This window comes from Galleria mellonella, unplaced genomic scaffold (genome assembly GCF_026898425.1).
Source record: "Galleria mellonella isolate WM207_F2 unplaced genomic scaffold, CSIRO_AGI_GalMel_v1 utg87, whole genome shotgun sequence".
NCBI classification, from domain to species: domain Eukaryota; kingdom Metazoa; phylum Arthropoda; class Insecta; order Lepidoptera; family Pyralidae; genus Galleria; species Galleria mellonella.
This window is the reverse complement of record NW_026442166.1, coordinates 4,241,736-4,265,137: the sequence shown is the minus strand read 5'-3', so window position 1 is coordinate 4,265,137 and position 23,402 is coordinate 4,241,736. Positions and strand designations below refer to the sequence as shown.

Sequence of the window (23,402 nt, the reverse complement as noted above, 5' to 3'; positions counted from 1 at the left end):
AGTAGATTTTTCCATCAGGTGGGCCGTCAGCTTGTTTGCCATTTTAAGTTGTATAAAAAAAAATATCCGTGTGGTTCCGGCATAGAATAGGCCACCCCTTCCTCTCCTGTGGGTGTCGTAAGAGGCGAATAAGGGAGGGCGAGAGATGGGCAGCAGCGTCCCTCCTAAAACATTTCTAAAGCTTAACTGCGGTTGCCAATCTGGTATGGCGACGATGAATCTTAAATTATTTTTATTTATTAGGTAGGTGACAAACATACAGACCGTCTGAAGGTTTTTTTTTACCACTTATAATGACAAACAAGCTGACGGCCCTCTTGATGGAAAGTAGTAACCATCGCCTATAGACATGTTCAATACCATGGACATAACAGAGTGTGCTGTTTCGCCCATGATACCCCCCATGCGTTGCCATTCCTGAGGACTCAGGTGTTATTCCTCTGTACGTTGTAAATTTACGCCATATCTCACCCTTCAAACCGAAACACAGCCATGCAGACACAACTGCTTCACGGTTGAAACACGAATAGGACAGAGGTACCCAAGCAATCAACTTTTGTACAAAGTCTCCCTCTGGTTACTGTCACTTATAGATACTTGCAATACTAAAAGTGTTATAACCTTGAAGAAACCTTAATACTTCTCTTTTTAAGAACCCCACACTACAGTCTTAAGGGAAAAATTCCGTACGAAGTTAATTCAACTTCAGCCGAGCGTTTGCGGAAGGTAACTAACAACAAGTTTCAAAACCCCTGTTAAATCCTACTACTTCTCCCTTTAGTACTATTTTTCTGTGTTCTCTCTTCATTTTCCTTCGTCATTCTCTCCTATTGTTATAAATATGTGTATGTTTATATATATATATTTAATTTAAATAGTAATGTGTACGTATACATTAGTATCTATATATATAGATAGATAGATAATTTATTTACATTACTTACAGCACACAAATTACAATACAAACATACACATAATACACAGTAAAAGAGAAGAATGCAAAACAAAAAAAAAAAGCAAAAAAAATATATAAAAACATTTGCCTTATATAATAGTGTGCCACCTACCTTTTGTCTTTTTCTCAATGTCCTCTACCCAAAGGTTGTCTGGAAGAGATTGTTTAGCAATAAGACCGCCTTTTGTATCACTTCTCATTAATATTTCCTGTATTTATTAATGTTTTTTACATGGAGCAATAAAGTTTAAAGTAAATAACAAATAAATAACTCCTTTGAAACCGCACTGTACGTGACCATGTAGGTTCAAGCGTGTGAGGATGCATTCTCTGTCGATGGCGAGCGGTGCGTAGATAAAAGGTGGCTGTGGGCATCATTTCAAACAATTCCTCAGTACACAGTCCGTTGTACAAGCGGCAGAACACACAAAGGGAGACAAAGTGTCGCTTTAGACTCATATGCTTCATATTGCTTGTAAGCTTCGGATCGTCGACAATTCCAACACATCTTTAAACCGACTCGAGACATAAGTTTTTTCGGTTGATTTTAAAAATAAAAAGGTATTAAACTGTATATTTTGGTAGATATGTTACGGAATATCTGTGCCAATTCTAAACCAATTTTAATCATTATTTTTTCATTGATAAAACAGATCACACTAAAACATTAGTCCTATTAATATTAGAAATAGGAATATTTGAAAGTATATTTGTTTGTTTGTCAGTTACAATCTTATAAGCAAAGCCGCGGTTCACAGCTAATGAAAATATACAGTAAATTTCTAATTATTAATACTCAAACAAAATTCTTAATTAGCCATAAATTCAGTTTCGCCCTCCAATTAAGGGGGCGATCAATTAAATTATCAATTTAAAAGAGCTTCTCTCTAATGCCACAATATAAAGATAGAGCCTACGAGGGATGGCATTAAACTATATTCAGTAAAATATAATGTTCTTCCAAGATTAGCAAAGTCTAGGTAGTTGGCCATCGTGTCCGGTGAAGCTGCAGTTATGCAACTTAGAATGGCAAACAAGCTGACAATTAATCAATTGTTTCTGGGTCTCGTACCCTTTAGGCCTGCAGCGCCCATAAGGGGGCGTTGCCGCCCACTTTGGCTGATTTAATATATATATATATATATATATATATATATATATATATATATATATATATATATATATATATATATATATATATATATATATATATATATATATATATATATATATATATATATATATATATATATATAATATTACATTTTTATTTATTTATTTAAACTTTAATGCACAGTAAAATCCTATGTACATTTGGCGGTGTTCTCTACCAGTCAACCATTAGGCAAATCAAGCAAAATACTATAAATATATTGTTTTTCTCTTATTTAAAATTGTTTAAAAAAAAACCAAAATAAATCATAACACAAGAATGTCAATACAAAAAGCTCTCACCAGATAGTGCGACAACATCTCTCTTACATTCGACGGACAAAAATCTATTATAACAAAAATAAAACAAGCGATACACATTCGAACACTCGTCCTCTTATCTATTTGCTTCAGTTATGTCAAACATATCGGTTTTGTCACGATTCTTATGTCCCAGCACTATTTTTAATCGACATCATAAAAAAAAAAAAAACTGGAAGTTATTCCGGGTCTCATTTCGGTTGCATCGTTTTTAGATTTATTACCTCAGTATACCGTCATTTTTCAAAAGTTTTGAACAGTTTTTTTTTTCATCTAAAAGGATATACTTTCAGATTGATCTCTTAGAAATTTCTCGACCATTTAGTTCCCTCTTACGATACTCACGAGAAAGGAAGCAATGCGACTGCTAGTCTGCATTACTGGCAGGTCGACCTCCACGTGGTCCTCCCTGGAGACTATGGTGCTGAATCCCAGTTATGTTTATCACGATGGGCTAACTGACTTGCTTTTTCATTCTCACCTGTCATCCCTCACTGGTGCCCCGCCAGCGTATACCGTTAGCGCAGGCGGGGTTGCCATTCCATTATCATCCATAAAAAAAAAACATTTACCGTGTTTTTATTCAATGCAGTTGTTTTATTTATACAAAGCACCAAACGCGTGTAAGCCGTTGAGTGAAAGTCGACTCTTAAAAAGGATTAAAACAGTTTCCAAGGTTTTGTTGAAAGATTACTTTACACTCTTGAAAGGAACGGTTAAGTCCTTACTTAAACTACAAATGTAAAAGTGAACTCTTTTACTTTCAGAATACCGTAGTAATTTTTAGCCAACTTTAAGAAAAAGACGCTATTCAAATGAATCTTACACAGCATAACCTAGTAGGTCAAATTTTAACCTCAACAATTTTTAAAAAAGTAACGAAATAAATCGTGGTGAAATTAATATGAAAATTAAGATAAAAATAAAAAAAAATATATGAAATATATGAAGTTTAATAATTTATATATATTATATAAATATTTTGCGTTGCCATTCCTGAGGACTCAGGTGTTATTCCTCTGTACCCAGTAAATTCACGCCAATATCAGAAATATATGAAGTTTAATAATTTATATATATATAATAATATGTATAAATATTTTTGGGTACGTTTTCTTTCTTTTTAACCTTACTATTTGGTTTTATAACATTATTTAGCTAAATTATAGTGTTGTATTAACTATGGCTAAAAGGAACTGGCAAGAAACTCGACTACTTATATTTATTTACTTTATTGTTTTTTTTTTTTACAACACAGGGGGCAAACGAGCATGCGGCTCATCTGATGGTAAGTGACTACCGCCGCCCATGATCACCCACAACACCAGCGGCATTGCGGGTGTGCTGCCGGCCTTTTGATTATTTTTTATTGTAGACAAACTAGCTGACCCGGCAAACGTTGTTCTGCCATATATTCCATGGCAGTCGGAATATATAATAAACTGCCAACAAATCTTAAAAATTTAAACTGTAATAAATTTAAAAGAAACTGCATAAATGAATAGTAAATAAGTGTTACTATAGTGTCCATGAATATTTACAAAATATAAAATAGTGACATATTATAAAATATTCATTTAATTATTATAAAATATATTAAATATTGTATTAAATATTACAATTGACGTTAAGAACTATTTTGTCAAAAAATTTGTAATGACTGTTACACGTCAGTAATGAAAAAATATTAAAAATTAGAGAAACCATTGTAATATTACCATATGATTGTATTGTACCAAATTTTTAGTAATAAAATTCTATCTATTCTAGTTAAGAGCTACGCTCTTGTCGGTGGAGCTCTTGCCACTCACTACGATTTTCAGCGAGTCTCTTCACCTCTTAATACGACACGACACCAACTCCTTCCTTGATCTGCCTAATGTAACTATGTCTCGGACTCCCTCTTCCCCTTCTTCCTTCTATCTTAGCTTCTATTATAATGTTTATAAGTTCGTCGTGTCGTATCAAGTGTCCCAACATTTTTCCCCTTCTGTCCACAATAGTTCTAATAATTTGTCTTTTTTCCTTAACCCTAAGCAGGATCTCCTCATTGCTAATTCGATCCTTCCAGCTAATTTTCTCCATCCTTCTCCAGCACCATACATAAAATTCATTCATATAAATTAGGGATAAGGATACCCTAACCGCCTAGCGGATATACTTTACGACCTATTCTCATACTTACCAAATATACATAAAAAATATCATAAAAATCGGTTTAGCCGTTTCGACGGAGTGCAACCACAAACACTTTGATAGGAGTTTTATGTATATTTTTTTATTTAAATAACTTTATTGACTAAAAGATAATAGATATGGTACGAAAGGCGGACTTAATGGTATATTAAATATATATATATATATATTTTATATACATAATATCACTGTTTTTATATAAATATTTGATTTAAAACATTTTAATTTAGAACGTAAAATCTTTTGCCTATAGGTGTATTTAATATAGGTATTTTATTTAATTATATATTTGTTCATGTATTCTAAATATTAATAGTTGTAGCACTTCAGCTGCCCGCTAGCAACATGCTTTCTAACTGCATTGGGTTGACTAGAAAGGTGCATCTCTGTTAGAGATAAGTCCACAAGAATATATATAAGTAATAATATATATATATACACATATATATATATATATACATATATATATATATATATATATATATATATATATATATATATATATATATATATATATATATATATATATATATATATATAAATTACTACTAACATCATCATCATCATCATATCAGTAAATTCCACTAAGCTGCCATCAGTCCACCTCCCTGCAATGCATTTGACCATCTAGTGGGGAGAGGGGGGGGGGTCGTCTTACACTGCGTTTGTCTGCACAGGGTCACCATTCAAGATTTTTCTTCTTCATCGGTTTTCGGTTCTTCGAGCTGTATAACCAGTCCATTTTTACTTCTGCTTATTTATCCTATTATGTAATATTAGCACAGTTTAATAGAATCTATATAAATAACAATAATATAAATTAATTTTTATTTATAATTATATTTATATTTAAGAATATATTTAATTTAGAATTACTAATTAACTATATTAAAATGCCTAAATTTCTAGTATTACTATTTATTAGTTAAATTCCAGCATATAACATTGAATGAATGAATGGTTTATTTTCTCTTTTTTATACAACTTAGAATGGCAAACAAGCTGACGGTCCACCTGATGGAAAGTGGTAACCGTCATCTATAGACATGAGCAGTACCATGGACATAACAGAATATACTGTTTCGCCCATGATAGCCCCCATGCATTGCCATTCCTGAGGACTCAGGTGTTATTCCTCTGTACCTTGTAAATTCACTGCCATACCCCACCCTTCAAACCGAAACACAGCCATGCAAACACAACTGCTTCACGTTAGAAACACGAATGGGACAGAGGTACCCAAGCAAAAGACTTTTGCACAAAATCTCCCTCTGGTAAAGTTCTTTTCACAAAAGGTAGTAAAATGTAACAACTTGAGGAGAAATTAAATATATAAGAACAATTTCGTGAGAGTGGCTTTAAAACTTACTGCGGGTGCAAGACCTACAGTAAGTTTTAAAGCCACTAAACGAAATAGTTAAGTGATATTTCCCAATAACACGGATTAAAATTGTATAAACATGCCGAGTCATAACTTAATAATACATTGAGTAATTCTAAAATATGTCACTTAAGTGTATTTTGTGGAAAGGTCACGTGTGTTTAATATCTTAAGTTATTTTAAGTAAGAGATATGCTTCACAGGAGTACACTTTCACTTGAACATTATAACGTCATTATTATCAGTTAAGTATTACTGTTAAATATAAATTATTGAATTTATATTTAAAAGTAACACAACGGAAAGTTTAAAAGTTAAAGTATTCGGACCTGTTGACCTATGGAACCATGGACTTATATGAGAAGAGATGACGCAACTACAAATACATAATTTAAATTGTATGAAAATTTACCATAGTTTTCATAGTTGGCTTCAAAAAAAAGGATACAGTTCTCAATACCGTGGGCTTTTTTATGTTTATTACTTAATGAATCTGTCTAATATAGAAAATTCTTTTTTATCTGAAAGGATACACTTTTAAATTAGTCTCAAAGAAACTTTATTATTTTTTTTTCAGTAATTTAATTCGTAAATCAAAATATGTGGGGTTTTTTAAATCAAAATAATTAATTTTTGTCACGATTGATGTGTTTTTTTTTTGTTTTGCGGAATGCAATTCCATAAAGTTAAGTTTTAAAAATTAGGTAAATTAAATAAGATTGTCTGTAAGAGATTGCCTTAGCGATAAGACCGCCTTTTGTATCTTAATGTATATATTTTAATCTGTGCTTTATGCTACTGTATTTCACTTGAATTCTTTGTTATATCAGCCCCATAAGAGGGATTTTGGTAGTAGTTGCCATACTTGGCAGGCGGGTTGGCAACTGCAGTTTGGCTTTTAATTATATTTTAAGAGGGACGCTACTGACTACCCGTCCACCATAAGCTCCCTTAGTCGACTCTTACGACACCCACGGGAACGAAAGGAGTAGCCTAGAATTCTTGACTTCTTGAATTCTAGACGCCTTGAATTCTTTATATGTCATTATTTATTTTTATGTTTCTGATGCAATAAAGAGTGAAATAAATAAATAAACAAATTTAACTCTTGAATCATAATTCTCTTTTGAGCTTACCTATTTACTTTACACAAAAATAAAACGATCGTGTTAGTTTACAGTAAATGGCCTAATTTATTTCAGGACCAATAATACTTAAACTAAACTGACCACGTTTACTGAAAATAACCGTTTACTAACCACCAAATTGTTATTTTCAATTTATTTGCGGGCGATTAAATACAGGATTTGAATAGAATCGAAATGTTAGCTTATTGTAAAATGTTAACAATAATTAATAATTATTATTTTATTTATTTATTTATTTATTTATTTATTTATTTATATGCTTTTGTACATTCACTTATAATACAGATTTTTTTTATGGATGATAATGGAATGATGACCGCGCCTATGCTATCGGTATACACTGGCGGGGCACCAGTGAGAGATGATAGGTGAAGGTGAAAAAGCAGGTCAGTTAGGTCGGTTAGTCAAGTGAGGTATAAAATACTGTATCACGGCCAAGTGATTTAGATAGATACGTAGATAATTTATTTGCATTACTTACAGCACACAAATACAAACATACACATAATATAGACATAAACATAAATTACCAGAGGGAGACTTTGTACAAAACTCGAATGCTTGAATACCTCTGTCCCATTCGTGTTTCTACCGTGAAGCAGTTGTGTTTGAAGGGTGGGATATGGCGTGAATTTACAGGGTACAGAGGAAAAACACCTGATTCCTCAGGAATGGCAACGCATGGGGGGTATTATGGGCGAAACAGTATGTGTGTATACTGTTATGTCCATAGTACTGCTCATGTCTATAGGCGACGGTTACCAATTTCTATCAGGTGGGCCGTCAGCTTGTTTGCCATTCTATGTCGTATAAAAAAAACAGTAAAAAGAGATAAAAGAATAAAAAAAAAAAAACAACAAAAAAAAGCAAAATATATAAATCAACAATTTCCTTCTTTCGTATATCTAATAAAAGAGCAAAACTACTAATACGACGGGTAGAAGAAAGTCCTCAGCCCTTTTTAATAATCAAAATTTATATAAACTTGAAATTAGTTTAGTATAATTGTAAGCTCTTGTTCTGTTTGCTACTTAGATATGTTAAGTCAATAATAAGAGATACCTAAGTACCTTACATTCGGATTTAGTATTACCCTGTTTCTTGTGTACCTAAGTGTGTGGGTACTATAAGTTATTTTAACTCATTGTAATAATTATAAGTGCTAATTACTATTTGTACACCTTTGTACAAGTATAAATAAATAAATAAAATAAAAATTTTGATTGAATTTTTTTAATAACCAAAATTTATTCTTTTTCTTTTATCTTCCATCATTGCCTTTACTTACTGCTATCTTATCCAGGGGTAGTTTTTTTTAACCATCTCTATCGAATTTTTCAAAAAAAAAAAAACGCCCGACGTACATAGACTTTTATGTCTTAACAATTTTATTCTACTAATTGCATATTGTACATTTTCTATACAATTATACACACACACACACACACATAATATATAAGTGTTTCACTAAACACAAGTGTATTATAATACAATATGAGAAACCCATTTAAAATCCCTCTAAATTCACGCCCTCGCTAAATAATTCAACGGTGAGGGGACACCTTCCGTTATGAGACCTCAGCAGCGTGACACGGTTTGTGACGTCATCATTAAAAATTCAACGCTCAGCTAATGAAACCTGAGAATTCAGTTGAAATAATAATTAGTCGTGTCCAAGTTACGTACACGATACGCCATATATTGTGTTTTAGTTATTAGATAGGCATATATGTCATTAGACAGGTACATATGTTATTAGACAGACACATATATCATTAGACAAGTACAGATGATATTGGATGGATACATATGTCGTTAGACAGGTGCATATGACATTAGATAGGTACATATGTCATTAGATAGGTACATATGTTATTAGACAGACACATATATCATTAGACAAGTACAGATGATATTGGATGGATACATATGTCGTTAGACAGGTGCATATGACATTAGATAGGTACATATGTCATTAGATAGGTACATATGTTATTAGACAGACACATATATCATTAGACAAGTACAGATGATATTGGATGGATACATATGTCGTTAGACAGGTGCATATAACATTAAACAGGTACATATGTTATTAGACAGTGCATTACCAGAGGGAGACTTTGTACAAAAGTCGATTGCTTGGGTACCTCTGTCCATTCGAGTTTTAACTGTGAAGCAGCTGTGTTTGCATAGCTGTGTTTACACGATATCCCATCCTTCAAACCGAAACACAGCCATGCAAACACAATTGCTTCACGGTTGAAACACGAATGGGACAGAGGTACCCAGGCAATCGACTTTTGTACAAAGTCTCCCTCTTATCTTTTAATAATAGCCATAACAACAAATTTATTCCACTATGGTATAGTTATATGTTTTACAAAATGAACGTTATGGTATATTTTGTAAAACAACCAAATTATCTTCATTGTTTTGAAATAACTTTACAATTTAAGTCGGTCTCTTATCAGTTTTATTAACCGGTTTTTACGGACCTCTTACTGTCATTCCTAATCTCCGCTTCCCCAAAATACGTTATCTGGCCATTAAAAACTTTTTACGTGGAATTTGATTGCGACGTTTTAAATCTTTGTTATGTCTGACAATGATGATTTTGTGTATAATAAGAGATTATATTGTTAAAAATTTCATAAATATATTTTTTTTTATATACAACTTAGAATGCAAACAAGCTAACGGCCCACCTGATGGAAAGTGGTAACCGTCGCCTATAGACATAAGCAGTACCATGGACATAACAGAGTATACTGTTTCGCCCATAATACCCTCCATGCGTTGCCATTCCTGAGGACTCAGGTGTTATTCCTCTGTACCCAGTAAATTCACGCCGTATCCCACCCTTCAAACCGAAACAGCCATGCAAACACAACTGCTTCACGGTTGAAACACGAATGGGACAGAGGTACCCAAACAATCGACTTTTGTACAAAGTCTCCCTCTGGTATTATTTCAATTATTATTATTTCAGTGTAATGTATTAGTTTCGAGAACAATTCGAGACCTTTCATCATGAGACAATCATGAGACGTTGCAATGCGAGTGTGAATCTGAGCTTTCTTTATCTAATAATCTAGCACAGGGAGACTTTGTAAAAAAGTCGTTTGCTTGGGCACCTCTGCCCCATTCGTGTTTCTACCGTGAAGCAGTTGTGTTTGCATGGCTGTGTTTCGGTTTGAAAGATGTGATATGGCAGTGAATTTACAGGGTACAGAGGAATAACACCTGAGTCCTCAGGAATGGCAACGCATGGGGGGTATCATGGGTGAAACAGTATACTCTGTTGTGTCCATGGTACCGCTCGTGTCTATAGGCGACGGTTATCACTTTCTATCAGGTGGGCCGTCAGCTTGTTTGCCATTCTAAGTTGCATAAAAAAAATTACACGTAAGTTAAAAGTGGTAGTTATTACATTAAAATATAGTAAGAATATGTCTAAGAATATGTAAGGTCGTTTAGATAGCTGTTTTTTTTTGTAACCATATTTAATGCACGCCAAAAAACAAAGAAGTGGCTAGTTTTCTTTGTAAACTTTGTAAACAAAATAAAAAAAAAGCAATTACTCACATTTCATTCCACACTCGACTCAGTTATCTGAAACAATTAAATATTATTTATTAATAACAAATCTCATTTAATAAGAGATTATGACGCCCTGTGATAGTGATTCCTGTCACGATATATATATATATATATATATATATATATATATATATATATATATATATATATATATATATATATATATATATATATATATATATATATTTACCTACTCATTACTATCTGTATGAATGTATGTAATGTATGAAAAGCTAAAGTGGTTTGAATCGAAGTATTTGTCGTTCCATTGTTTCTGCCTACCTTTATGGGAGACAGACGTCACAGATATGTATGTATGTATGTATTACTAGCTTTCTGCTCGCTACTTCGTATGTGTGGATTTCAGAAATAGTAAAACCAATGAAATAGTCTATTTTTTTATATCACTGAGTTGATAAACAAGCATACGGTCCCCCTAATGGTAAGCAGTACCGTAGCCTGTGAATGCCTGCAATATAAGGGGCATTACCCCTTTGAAGAACCCGATGCTGTAGTCTCTTGAAAAAAAAACCTTGATAGGGAGCTCATTCTATGACCTGAACTTTCTTGGGAGAAAACATCTCTGAAATCGCCCTGTACGCGACCGTCTAGATCCTAAGGCATGGGAGTGAACTCCCTAACGATGGCGAGCTATACGATGGTAGAAAGTGGCCGTGGGCATCATTGTGAACAATTCCTCTGAGCACAATCTGTTGTACAAGCCACAGAACAAACTAAAGCGTCTTAGTTATTTAATCAAGTATTCTTAGTGATTCAAGTTCCAAAGTGATTCTATTATATTTCTATATTATATTGTTTACTTCTATATTTATTTTGTCTTATAATTTCTATATATTTTTATTTAAATAAAACGTCAAGGTGTATTGTATGCGTAAGTATTTTTTTTTCCAACACGGGGGGCAACCGAGCGTGCGGCTCACCTGATGGTAAGTGACTACCGCCGCCCATGATCACCCACAACACCAGCGGCATTGCGGGTGTGCCGCCGGCCTTTCAAAAAGGAATATACTCTTTTCTTTAAGGTTATGTTGTCGTATTGGTTCGGAAATACTGCTGCTGGAAGTTGACTCCATATATATAGAATATATTCCAAGTATATAGAACACTGATAAAAAACGAGTCAGCTAATTTGACAATTAGCTGACAAAAAGTTGAGCTATTTTTGAAGCTGGATGCTCTATCTACAGTATATAATCCAAGCAAGTATTATTTAGTTACAATTAAGGAACGCACATAGATTTTTAACCTGTACTTTATAGATGGCAAATTAAACTATTAACATGTTAATTTCCAACAAACAAGTTACAGACGCACCCAAATCCCACCGCAATCACACCGTGCCGGCCGTTTCCCTAATCAAATCCGAAATATCCGAACAAAATTAGAATAGTACGTCATATAAAACAAAGGCCGACCCACAAACAAGGCCTAATTATTTCCCATCACAAGTGTGGACCGTTTTGGCATGAAAAGGACATTTGATGGTCCCTCTTAATGTAGGTTCGTACCCAAATAAAGACCTTCGTAACCTCAAACGAACTTCGAATTACAAATTAAGGCGGCATGTAATCACACAGTCGCGTAATTTAGATTATATAAATAAGTAGTAATCACACCCCGCTTTGCCCGAATGAATAGAAATTTTCTAAAATAATATATAAGCTTATTTAACTCGCTAATAATATAGCTTTCTATATGTGAAAGAATTTTTAAAAACAATTGAGTAATTTTTGAATTTATCCACTAACAGTCCAATATTGAAAACATTTATAATATTAATATAAATATACGTATCTTTGTAGATATTTCTATAACCTGTTCATTAGAATTTATTATAAAAAGATTTCAGTTTTCTATTTTTTCTTTTTTATTAAACAATTCCATCTTCCTGATAACACAATTAGTTCTCTTTAAATAAAAATTTGTACTCTATTTTTAAAATAGGTAACTTTTGGGATAGACGGAATGAATAGAGTATCAAATATCTCTGGTCCTACATACTTGGTGTATACAATCTTGCTTCAGCCACCTTCATACATGCTTATGTGAGTACTTTTGAAAGTGAAGTTCAGGCTATGAATGTCTAAGTTCAGGATTAGGAACAGCAATGCATGAGAGGTAGCATGGACATTACCATATATTTTGTGATCTCTACATCTGTAGGCGACTTTCCATCAAATAGATCATCAGATCTTGTACCAATAGCATCTTTTTTATCCACACTCTCCCAAATTCGACTGACCTTCGCGGTTCGATGTAATAATATCTGTAAATTTTTGTTAAGGTACTCGTTTTTAAGCTACAGATATGGGACAGATAAAAGAAACACTAGGTGTCATGTCGTATAGGGAGGTCAAGGATATGGCCTGGGATAGAGCTGGTTGGAAAAAGATGCATGAATTAGTTGCACCGACAAGAGGAAACTCTTAAATGAAAAGAAGAAGACTCGTTTTTATATTTTAAGTGTATGTAGCCGTGTGGTCCCGGCATAGAATAGGCCACCATTTCCTTTCCTGTGGATGTCGTAAGAGGCGACTAAGGTAAGGTTAGGGATGGGAACAGCAGCGTCCCTCTTAAAACATCTTTAAAAGCCTAATGACGGTTGCCAATCAGCCTGCTAAGCGTGGCAACTATTGGCAACGCTCCCTGTCCTTTTCCCAAAGGGGAAGGCTTATGTCCAGCAATGGACAATTAAAGGTTGATATGATAATGACGAAAGTTATGGATAACTGAAATGAAGTTGAGTTTCTTCCACCCACCCATACATTTAATCATTCTTTCATTCCAAGAAAACATATTTATCACTATGGTGTGATAGGTGGCAAGAAGATTGTCCATTCTATATTAATTTGGGGACGATTTAAAATTAATTCGAGGGCGAAATCTAATTTTTTTGCGGTGCGAGCTCTCAAATTACTTGACACGTTTAATTAAATTATATAATATTTTTTAACGGCCATTCGCCCACGAGGGTGTCTTCGTAAATGGTGCTTTTAACAGCAATAAAACTTTTTGTCAACATCTGAAATGTGTCAGAGAATTGTAAAATCAACTTATTTAAGCAATTAGGGTTGAATTTGTTCAATTCTATTCTTATGAGATTATGAAGTTTATTTTTAAACTAACTTTTTGCCCGTTGCTTCGAACGCGTAGATTTCAAATTAAATAGACCTAATATAGATTAAGTATCTAGATAAAACAAACACCACATCTTAGGTTTTTTTTTAATGGATGATAATGAAATAGTAATCCTACCCGCGCTATCGGTATACACCGGCGGGGCACCAGTGAAGCATGATAGGTGAGGATGAAGCAGGTCGGTTAGCCTATCGTGACGAATTCAACGAGAATTGTTCACGGTGGTTTCCAGGGGGAAATACGTGGATGTTGACCTAATAGGTCATATTGCTAGCAATAGGGCTGTCAAACTCCATTGCTAACAATCCCCTTCCCCCACATCTTAGGTTAGATCTTCAGTAACATAATTGTGAAAGCAGCATTCAATTTGATAAAACGGTACAAACATACAAATAGACAGACTAAATTCCTAAAAAAAATATTTTGGCATCTATTCACGCATTTAATTCATTCTAATTTTCTATTATTATCTATTATATTAGTCCGCTTTTATACTAGATAATAGTTTGGATAATGCTTTATCCAGGCTGCCTTTGGGTAGAAAAAATCATTGGTAATCCATATCAGTACATGGGAGACATTTGAGAAAAAATAATAAGAGAATAGAATAGAAACATTTATTGCCAGTAAACATACAATTACAATATAAAATATAAATAACATATACAAAAAGTGTCCCACACTAGGCCAAAGGAACCGGCTCAGCTGATGCTGTGAGTGTCCCAGCGCAGTGTGAACAGCTGCACAGCGCTGGTTTTCAGCCAGTCCATGAAAAGTCCAATAGACAATGTCTGTATGTTTGTTACAAATAGTTTTTTTTGCTAAAAATAGTTTTTTTTTATACCACTGAGGTGGCAAACAAGCATACGGTCCACCTGATGGTAAGCGGTTACCGTAGCCTATTAACGCCTGCCTTATTACGCGCGCTTCGCCGACCCTGAAGAAACCTCTTTACCCTCTTTTGAAGAACCCCACACTGTAGCCTCTTGGGAAGACCATATTGTTATACCAAATTGGATGCAATTCTCACAGTTGTGTTCTTGAGGGTCTAAATTAAAATCTGGCATATGCTTATCGTGACACTTCATCTAGAAGTTTCCATGACTCTTAGCCACAACAAAATATCAGTGTTTTGCTCTTTTGAGGGCAAAGCAATAAACTGAGTTGTGACCATTTTGTGTTACTGCGGCACACGCATGGAGGAAGGGAAAGAAAGGAAATTGTTAGTTTATATATTTTGTCTTTTTGTTTTTTTTTTTTTTTTGTTTTGTGGTTTTTTATTTTCATTCTTTTATCTCTTTTATTGTGTATTATGTGTATGTTTTTTTTTATTGTAATTTGTGTGCTGTAAGTAATGTAAGTAAATTATCTATCTATCTATCTTTTTAGAAATTGTTTATTTGATTATTTTTGTAACAGAAGAATTGTGTAAAATACTAATGATAAGGTCTAATTCAGAAATGTAGACTAGGAATTGAATCGCCAAAAACTCGAATCATTGTGTTGTTCACGTCTCTAGGTTACCGCGTCCTATCAGATGGTATGCCAGCCCGTTTGCAATTTCCGTAGCAGAAAAAGAAAAATAAACCGACGCAGGAAATTTGTTTATTTATATTTATTTGCACGCTCCACGGTGTAGAATAAGCAGTTGGTTGTGATATTAAAAATCTGAGGGAGAATTTTCTTGCAACGATTTAAAAAGTTGAATTTATAACATATATATATATATATATACACACATAGTTAAAGATATCACGCCTGGTGGACACGTCTGGGGACCATAAGGCTGTTCTATATTTTGGTCAACGCATCTCCATAGCTATTTAGCGTGGAAATACACTAAGTCTTCTAAGTACCCTACCAGTTGGCAGTGACCTCAATTTTTTTTTCCTTTAAGTAATATATTAAAGTCTTGTTATTGTAGGCTACTTTTTACCCCTTTATATATTTTTGTTTTTTTATTATTATTATATTAGCCATTAACTGTCTACTGTTGGACACAGGCCTCCTTTATAAGATACCGTATCTCTGCACTATATACTTAACATACAATAAATATTATACATCGCATACATGGATGAGATGAAATTAGATGGGATAAACAAAATTTTGTTTATAATATACTTTTATATATTTACTTAAAATATAGATATTATTATATATAATAAAAAATGTACACAGGCAGACTTTTTTTTATTTATTTGTTTAACACAACTTGGACCCATTTTTGTTAGTTAATATACTTAATTGTTAATACATAATTACTAATAGTGATCCAGTCCTCTCGGCGAGCATTCTCACTAGAGGACTATCTAATTTATTTACAAACATGTTTAGGATACTGTTGCCACTCACGCGTATTATATTTCTTAGAAGTTAGTCTTTTTACGCCAGACTGCGTCAAAATCATCTGTACCATCTTATCACTTAAGGAGACTTCCTTCAGTCAACCTTGAGAACCCGAAAGGAGAAAGTATCTGTAGAGTTTGTCTATAAAGCTGACGTTTATAAATTTCTGACGATTCATTTGTATGTATGTATGTTACATAAAGCAAAAATAATAGTATAAGTAATACATTATTAGTAACTACCATATATAGTTAAGTAACAGAAGATATTTAATAAAGTATTTTTAATCGTTTTTTGGAAAATGTTTTTGAGAAAAAAAAAACACTTTTAACGTGAAAATAATACGTTAAAAGAATGTTCAATATTTTGATTTAAACTTGTATCTTATATGAAAGATATAAATTATAACCTCGCATATTTAATAGGTAAACCATTCGTCTTTGTTCATTTAACTATTTTGTCATTAAAATCGTATTACGGTAGTTTTTATAATATATCATTACATATATTACGACAATTGATGAACACACAACATTAACTTTGTAAACATGTTAATAACCTTCCGTTTACCTTAATATATACCATTTATAAAGATCTGATACTGTAGTATTTATTTGAGCATTTTATTTCTAAACAAAAACGTAAAGACATACATATGTCTTTGAAATATTATTTTATATCGATTAAATTAAATTTAAAAAGTTAGCAACACAGAAGCAGCTCCTCTCGTATTGCAAATATTTATGGGCGACGGCAGTTGCTTTCCATCAGGTGGACCGTCTGCTCGTTTGCCTTTCTAACAATAAAAAAAAAAAAAAATACTGGATCAAGTATTTTTTAATATTAATTTAATTAAATATACACTCTATCTATACTTAAGTTAAAATAGATAGATAGATACTCTTTTATTGTTTCCTCCAAAAGATTACAATAGTAAACTTATTATAAATACAAAACAATTACAAGAAAAAATCCTAATAATAAAATCAAAACAAATCATTACCGTAAGAAAATGACGGTAAAAACACGGTAAAATCCGTTCAAATCTTTTAATTTCCCCGCTCAAAATGATTATAATCCGGGGACGTAATTTATAAAAATAAAAAAAAAATTGCCAAAGCCACCAATTAGGGTAAATGTACTTACACTCGACAGAGTTTTATGTACAAGGTCAGGCTTTGAAACCCGTGCGTCTAACGAGGTTAATCAAAGCGCCGCACGATACTCGACGGATACGTTGTAATTGTATCAAGCGACGCCGGGGGCTCGAGCTAATAAGTAAACATAATTAACAGGATTAATCTGTTTGAAGTAAGCAAACTAAGTTATGTTCCGTGTCAGGTTTTTGTCAATGTTGTAAGCCGGTTTTGATGATCAACCATTTAATATGTTAACGACCTCGTCTCATGTCGAAATTGGGGGTAGGATTAAGAAAAAATCTATGAACGTTTAAATTCGATTCTTGGTTAGATCAGCTAGTGTTGTATAATTTTTCTTTTTATATACTACTTAGAATGACAAACAAGCTGACGGCCCACCTGATGGAAAGTGGTAACCGTCGCGTTGCCTATAGACATGAGCAGTACCATGGACATAACAGAGTATACTGTTTCGCCCATGATACCCCCCATGCGTTGCCATTCCTCAGGGCTCAGGTGTTATTCCTCTGTACCCAGTAAATTCGCGCCATATCCCACCCTTCAAACCGAAACACAGTCATGCAAACACAACTGCTTCACGGTTGAAACATGAATGGGACAGAGGTACCCAAGCAATCGACTTTTGTACAAAGTCTCCCTCTGGTAATTTTTTTAAAAGTAAGGATATTCTCACTTATGTTGATAATCTGGGAAATCTATTGATTTAACAGGAATAACAATGTATGAGAATTACTATGAATATCCCAGTATTATACAATGAATGCTCAGGCTGTGGAATGAGCCCCCTGTCGAGGATTTCTCTGGAGACTACAATATGAAGTTTTCGAAAAGGGTTTATTAAAGTTTCTTCAGGATTGGCAACGTACACGTGACACCCCTAGCACAGATAATATAATACTATACTAGCCGCTAGTATTGCAGGCGTTCATAAGCTACAGTGACCGTTTACGCTTGGTTTAAAAAAAATGTTGATAGAGTTAATCATGTCTATAACACATTTTTACTATCTTTCCTCACAAGATCCGTTACTCTATTTCTTGTAGTCGTATAAAAATAAAGTTTATATAACTTATACCCAATTGACTACGGAATAGGATTATGAAACTTTATTGCCTGTTTGTTGCGAGAAGAAAAATAATTTTCTCACATAACAAAAAGTCAACACAACTCCCAGTTCAAATATTTCTCTTTCATAAAACTTGTAGAAAAAACGACAAGCATGCCGGACACGTATACTCACGACCGCCATTTTGTATCGGCCATTTTTCTTTTTCGCCGCGCGCCCACCACCTGTCAACTCTCTGACCCTAGCATTTGTCACTCGGCCATCGAGCGGAGCGGTCGTGTTGCCCCGCAACTTTGTCGATTTAGTATACGTTTTTGCGAACGTTACGTCGTCCGATCCAAGCTTTTTATGACACCCGTGGGATGTTTTATTTTTTTGTTGAAGGAAGCTCTTATTTGATTGGACATGTCGCGGAAACTTTATATCTTTAAACGACCCTTTGAGGAAATAACTGTGAAAGTGGAATAAATTGTCTTAATCTTGACGATATTGTGACTTTGTTTTTAAATACTATAACCAGTATTGTAAATAATTTGCCCCTTTTTGTTTTTTATAGATTCTTTTGAATTCTTTATACTATAATTACATAAATTAGACCTTATATAAATTACGATATGATACGATATCATTCAATTTTACCGTTACGATATAATAAGAGAGCAAAATGTATTGGATGGAGACGCTTTTAATTTTCCGAGACAATACCCTTGGACCTGCATGGAAATTTAAAAACACCTTCAGTTGTATTATTAAAGTAAGAATAGTAATGTTACCATTGTTTATTTTCCCTGTGGTATCGATATGTAAGAACTGACTAAGAAAATAAAACGAAAAACAATAATATAATATGACAGTATTTAAACTTTCAATATCCTCTACTTAAAGGTATCTATCTGGAAAAGATTATCCTTTTTTATAACGTCTGATTAAAGTTTACTGTATTTATTATTTTTATAACTGGTACAATAAAGTGTAAATAAATAAAAAGTTTAATTAAATATATATTTATTTGATATATTTGTGATACAGATTTGTGTATTTAATGTATAAATAGCTATATTTGTTAGTTTAAAATTGCACATTTTCTATTTAAATCATTATTTAAAATATTTTATTTGATCATCTAACCTAACCTAACCCACTTTTCTCTGGATCTCCTTTGACCAAAGATTGCCTGGGTGATAATAACAATGTTTGCATCTACCTATTATATATGTATTTATAATTTAATTTGCATCTTATTATACCGTTTTGAACTATATTTATGTATTTTGTTTCAATAAAGAGTTATATAAATAAAATCTGAACGAATCTAGAACGGGGCACTGAATGCTAAAGAAAAACAAACAAAAAAGCATAAAAATAACTAAAATAAACAAAAAACAAGCATCAAATAAACAAACCATAAAAATAATACAATAAGATCGCATTGTGGATAAAAAGTAGCCATGTTTTTTCGCTAATGTCAACGTCAATGTCAAACTGACAGTTCACGTTATGTTGCCATGAGACAAGAAACAAACTAACTTCCGTCAATAATGTTATCAACAAAGGATATGTAATAAGCAATCATTACATTCAGCTAATCACCATATCAAAATCAAACACAGCAATCGTGCAATCAGAAACACAAAGCTGTTGAATAATCGATGTCCAAATAGCTAATATCGGGTGGTTATAATTCATACGAACCACCCGGACAACAACGCTCGTCCCAATTATGTCCGCACATTGTGTGGACACTACACGGCCTGCGCTGGGCCTGAATGGGACGCGAATAAATGGCTATTGAACATTAATTTATTATAAACTAGCCGTTTCCCGCGGCGCTGCCCGCATGAAACGATAGCACTGAAATAGGACTGATAGTCCGCATTACTAACAATACCTTCCCCCCGAACTAAGGACTTGTAAAGTAGTGAAATTATGTTTGTTTTTACTATCATAATGGCTCATTTATACTTGAGGAACATTGACATATATTGGGCGGAGAAGGATACATTACTTTTTTATCCCGTTCATTCAAGGAACGGGATTTTTTTACGCAGACGAAGTCGCAGGTAAAACTAGTCTATATACTTAAATTATTATAATAGTAATGATTAGGTTTTTTGTTAGTCATAGATAAACTCAAAAAATACTGAAACGATTATAAAATATATAATATGATACCAAAAGAATAAAATTTTCTTAATGTAACTTTATTTAAAAAGAGAATATGTACTTGGCTGAACGTAAAAAGATTTTATAATTTCAAAGATTACTTAAAAAAAAAACATAAATATTAATTAAATATCTTAAATAGTTAAAATTTGGTTCAATTGATATTTTTTTTAAAATTTTGTGGTCCCTGGTTGCCTTTATTAAAGAATTTTTTTATTTATTATTATTAAATAAGTTTGCGAGCTATCAGATCGTTAACTAAACACGAATGTTCTTTCACTAATATAACATCTTTGATCATACCGTGTTTGAGCAATCATCAAATTAAAAAATGGACTATAGTTTAATTAAAAAAAAAACCCGTGCGAAGCCGGAGCAGGTTGATAGTAAACAATAAATTAAAACACAATTTTGTTATACGCAGCTATATAAGTAAATCTATAATATATAACAAAATTATGTACAATGCCATTTTGATCCCGGTACCCCGGTCCCGAAATTTCCAAGTCCTCTGTGACATTAATAAAGGCCAGATGTTCCCAAGCGGGGGTCGAATACTAATTATCGAATAGAATAAATGAATTAATTTCCTAATTAGATACGAGGCCCAAATATCAAATTGTGTTTTATTTTCGTATATTGTTTAATAAATCTATAAGGTATGACGGCAAGGGGAGGAAGGAGGGGGGGGGGGGTTAATAAAATCAATATTATTAAAATTTTATTACAATATTAATGGTCGTTGAAACTTGATGGAACTTTGAATACATTTTACTATCTTTAAAAAAAACTTTCGTAGTTCGGCAATTTGCAATCCTATTAGTATGATAAATGCATAAGTTTGGATGTATGTTACTCTTTCATGTCAAAACTACTGAACGGATTTGATTCAAATTAGGTGCACAAGTAGTTTGTATTCTAATTTAACACATGGAGAATTGTCCACTAAGACTCAAGCTTGCGCGTTCACCGCTAAAAAACCATTTACTGTGGCACCACAATTCCAGGGCACGTCTCTTACCATCTCTAAAAGCATTGGGATCCTTGGTGTTGACATCTCTAGTGGCGTACAGTTCCGTGACCACCTCGAAGATAAGTTTTTTTTTATACAACTTAGAATGGCAAACAAGCTGACGGCCTGATGGAAAGTGGTAACCGTTGCCTATAGACATGCGCAGTACCAGGGACATAACAGACTATACTGTTTCGCCAATTATAAAATTCATGCCACACCCTTCAAACCGAAACATAACCATGCAAACACAACTGCTTCACGGTTGAAACACGAATGGGACAGAGGTATCCAAGCAATCGACTTTTGTACAAAGTCTCCCTCTGGTAAATTGAAGCTAGCATCCAAAAAACTCGGTGTGCTTAATAGAGCGAAGCATTACTTCACGCCGGATCAACGATTAATGCTCTACAAATCGCAAATCCGGCCCCATATGGAGTATTGCTGTCACTTATGGGCGGGAGCACCGAGATACCAGCTTGAACCCTTCGACTCAGTGCAACGACAAGCTATGAGAATTGTCAATGATCCCAGGCTTACAAGCGATATCGAACAATTAAGTCTTAGGAGAGAGTTTGCCTCATTCTGCTTGTTCTACCGTTTGTACAATGGACTGTACTCAGAGGAATTGTTCAATATGAACCCCACGGCCACCTTCTACCATCGTTCAGCTCGATATCGACAGGGAGTTCACCTAGTACCTTAAAACCTAGATGATCGCATACGCCGCGGTTTCAGAGACATTTCCTTCCACAAACACTCAGGTTATGGAATGAACTCCTTGTTGAAGTTTTTCCAAGAGACTACAGCATACTCTTCAAAAAAGAGATAAAGAGGTTTCTTCAAGTTCGTCAACACGCGCGTAATACAGGCTTATTATTTTTTTATTACATACACACATACATACATATCTGTCATGCCTGTCTCCCATTAGGGTAGGCAGAAACAATGGAACGCCAAATTATTTTACTTACATTATATTTTTTTATAATTAACTTTAATTAATTTAAATCAATTTTTAATACATCTTTAGTGTATTTATTATATAATAATTAATATAATAATAATAATTGTATTTAAATAAAAAATCATTAAATTCATATATTTTAATATTGAACGCAGAATCGTAACAAACAAGGCCATTAAAAAAATTCCGACTTCTAATTATTCTAATTCACTATTCAAAACCTCTCATTCCTTAAAAATATTAGCAACTTACAAAAAGATTATTAATCCATCCGTATTATATATTGCCACATAAAAAGAAAATAAAAACAAGATTGAGCCATCTTAGAAAAAAAAAAACATTTCCTAAAATATTACGAACTCCGAACCTATGTTTTGCAAAGCAGCCCACCTAGTATTGTACCACGGATTTCGTATTTAGCGGAAATAATGTTTCTATTGTCCACGCCATCGCCCCATCACCGAATACTCGGTGCCCTGTTGTTCTCTGTACTATAATGAATCACACGTCAAACCCAGCCGGCCGCTAGCAAACTGCTCGAAATTAATTTCTTTCTTGCATTGTAATCATTGTTTGTCGGCTTGATGCGGTGATTCTTTGTTTTTACCTGATTACTAAAGAAGAAAAATACATGTATTTGTCACAGAGTAATGACGATAATAGAAATATCATACATATCTAGCAAAACTTTCATGCAACTGAGATTGGTCAATAAGCTGACGACCCACCTGGTAGAAAGTGGTAACCATTGTTTATAGACATGAGCAATA

At 33.4% G+C, this 23,402-nt stretch overlaps 1 protein-coding gene across 6 annotated transcripts in view; it reads right to left on the bottom strand.

Moving 5' to 3' along the window:
• The window catches only part of LOC113510427 (protein madd-4), a 496,544-nt gene that overhangs the window by 258,051 nt on the left and 215,091 nt on the right, over nucleotides 1-23,402 (bottom strand). For all 6 annotated transcript variants that reach the window (XM_052902081.1, XM_052902084.1, XM_052902085.1 and 3 more), the window contains one exon: nucleotides 10,742-10,768. The gene's annotated coding sequence lies outside the window, so the exon portion shown is untranslated. The remainder of the gene's footprint in view (nucleotides 1-10,741; nucleotides 10,769-23,402) is intronic.